Source organism: Enhydra lutris, unplaced genomic scaffold (assembly GCF_002288905.1).
Source record: "Enhydra lutris kenyoni isolate GAN:26980312 unplaced genomic scaffold, ASM228890v2 scaffoldscaffold24, whole genome shotgun sequence".
In the NCBI taxonomy this organism is placed as follows: domain Eukaryota; kingdom Metazoa; phylum Chordata; class Mammalia; order Carnivora; family Mustelidae; genus Enhydra; species Enhydra lutris.
The window spans coordinates 516,985-519,887 of record NW_019154108.1 but is presented as its reverse complement, the minus strand read 5'-3'; the positions used below and the strand labels follow the sequence as shown (position 1 = coordinate 519,887).

The window sequence follows — 2,903 nt, the reverse complement described above, 5'->3', positions numbered from 1 at the left end:
TTTGTGAACTAACAGTGTTTTCTAAAGTGGCTGCCTCACTTTACATTCTGGCCAGCAGTGTACAGGGTTCTAACACCTCCAAATCTTCCATAATACCGGTTATCACCTTTTTCATTTTAGCCATGTTTAGTGAGTGTGAAGTGGAATCTCATTTCTGGTGTTTTTTTTTTTCCTTTTTTTTAAAAATTTTTTTATTTATTCATTCGACAGAGAGAGAGAGAACACAAGCAGGGTGAGCAGCAGGCAGAGGGAGAGGGAGAAGCATGCTCCCCACTGAGTACTGAGCCCAATGTGGGGCTTGATCCCAGGACCCTGGGATCATGAACCAAGCTAAAGACAGACTCTAAACCAACTGAGCCACCCAGGCGCCCCCATTTCTGTTTTGATGTGCGTTTCCTTAATGACTAATGATGTCCAGCATGTGCTTGTTGGCTATTTCTATACCTTCTTTGGAGAAATGTGTTTGGGTTCTTTATCCTTTTTAAAGTGGATTTTTTTCTTTTTATTATTGAGATGTAGGAGTTCTTTGCAGATTCTGGATACAAGTTCCTTATCAGATATATGATTTGCAAATATTTTATCTTATTCTGTGAATTGTCTTTCCTTTTCTTGATGGTGTCCTGGGAGTCACTTAAATTTTAATTCTGATGAAATCCAACACATCAAAGATCTCTCTCTCTCTTTTTAAAATATTTTATTTATTTAGTTGACAGAAAGAGACACAGCGAGAGAGGGAACACAAGCAGGGGGAGTGGGAGAGGCAGAAGCAGGTTTCCCACCTAGCGGGGAGCCCATTGTGGGGCTTGATCTCAGGATCCTGGGATCATGACCTGAGCCCAAGGGAGATGACACTTAACCTTAACAAATGAGCCACCCAGGTGCCCCACATCAAATCTCTCTTTAATCACTCTTGCTTTTGGTTTTGCATCTAAGAAATCTCCAAAGGATTCTTACAGATCCTAAAGTTTGATAACCAGATGCCCCTGAAGACATACTTTATCTATTTTTATTTTTTCATTTCATTTACTTAACAAGTTGGGCCTGGTTCCATAGTGGTAAGTAACACAGATAGGGTCCCTGCTCCCAAGGAGTTTGCATCTACCAATGGTGGGATACTGTAAGCAAATAAATAGAAAAGAATTAGATATATTATCCATGGAGATAAATTTTATGCAGAAAAAGGATAAGGAGCTCTGAGAGAGAGCAGAGACTAGAGACCCTCTCGTAGGCTCGTCAGGGGAGACTTCTCTGAGGAGGGCACACCGGAGTTGAGATGTGATTGATGATTGTGGGAACGGAATTTTATGCTGAATGGACAGCATGCCTCACCATTTTGCTTTGCCTTGTTTTATGTGGACGATTGGACTGGAAAGATGCTTTATTTTATTTTTTAAAAGATTTTATTTATTTATTTGACAGACAGAGATCACAAGCAAGCAGAGAGGCAGGAAGAGAGAGAGGGGGAAGCAGGCTCGATCCCAAGACCCTGAGATCATGACCTGAGCTGAAGGCAGTGGCTTAACCCACTGAGCCAACCAGGCGCCCCAAGATGCTTTATTTTAAAGTCGTCTTACCATATGCAGATTCTTCAACCAGCATTTTGGATTCCCTAGGACAAAGCCTCTCATTATCTTAGTTCAGAAGTCTTTTGGGGACCCCAGAAGGGAATGACTGATGAAAGGCACTTGGAAAAGGAGAGTTACTATATATGTCTCTTCTTTTCGAGAAAAAAATTCTCACACAAAATGCATGCCATGTTTTTCACACAACTGTCCCCTCTAGAGTGATAGTGAAATAACTGATAATAATTTTTCTTTCTTTTCTCTGCATCCGAGTGACTACTGCTCACAGCTCAATATTAGCACCAGAAGGGGAAAAAAAATGTTAAGAGAGCAACTGAAAAGATGCATTTGTTGGGAGCAGTTTCTATTTTTGAATGCACAGTAAGTTCTGAGCTTATGAGCGATGGGAAGAAACCCCTTTGTGATAAATAATATATTTGATAATGAGCAGCAGGAGGAGCAAAAAGGTTCCAGTTGGAGAGGTCAGGATGAAATGGAGCAGGTACGGGAAGGGCGTCTCTGCGTCCTGCGTGGACAGGGAGGAGAAAGATCCATAATTGCTTTTCTTGTTCTCTCCAGGACGGTCTATGGCGTGTCTTAGACCTTTCCTGAGGACTTAGCGCCCCGCTCTCAGGCTCTAGCGGTGATTTACTCACATTATCTCACTTCATCTTTTTAAACCCAACAGGCAGGTCTGAGTATGTGTATTTTATACAGGAATGAGCTGAGATTCAGAAACGCTGAATAACTCCCCCAGGGTCATAAAGATTAGCCAGTGCCAGAGTCAACGCGAATCAAAACAAAACAAATCAAAACAAAACAAAACAAAACACAAAACCCAGGGATTTCAGAATAAAAGGCTAAAATAATCTCGAGAACAAAGTGCTGTAAACTCCTTCAGCTTCTGGCTTTCCAGGGACCTAGACTCGGAGCAGTTCCAGCTTCCTGTCTAGACCCAACAGAGCGTCCGTCCCACAGGAATATTAAGGCCCCATTAACTTTTCCCCATCATCCCGTCTGTCCCCGGAGACCCTCGGGGCGCTGGGTCGTGAATCGCGGCTCTAACCGGTGCTTCCAGGCCGGGCGACAGGCGCGGCCGCTCCCGGGGCGCCCGGCCGGAACCCGGGGAAGAGCGAGTCCGGACACTCGTCCACGCAGACGGATCGCGGAGGCGTTCGCGGGAGTCCGGGGAGCTGGGTTTGTGCGTCCCGACCCGCCGGTTCCGAGGCCCCGCTCTCCGCCCGCAGCTCGCAGTTTGCCGGGACTTTCCATCCCGGCACTGGGGCCGCGGCGCAGCCGGCGCGGAGCGTGGGGAGGGGGAAGGGGAGGCGGGGGAGGGGA

At 45.7% G+C, this 2,903-nt stretch overlaps 1 protein-coding gene across 1 annotated transcript in view; it reads left to right on the top strand.

The window, feature by feature from the left end:
• The first annotated feature begins 1,521 nt into the window (after nucleotides 1–1,521).
• Nucleotides 1,522–2,903, top strand: part of LOC111150867 (G protein-coupled receptor 161) — a 49,962-nt gene continuing 48,580 nt past the window's right edge. Inside the window, exon 1 of the mRNA XM_022508517.1 lies at nucleotides 1,522–2,763. The gene's annotated coding sequence lies outside the window, so the exon portion shown is untranslated. The remainder of the gene's footprint in view (nucleotides 2,764–2,903) is intronic.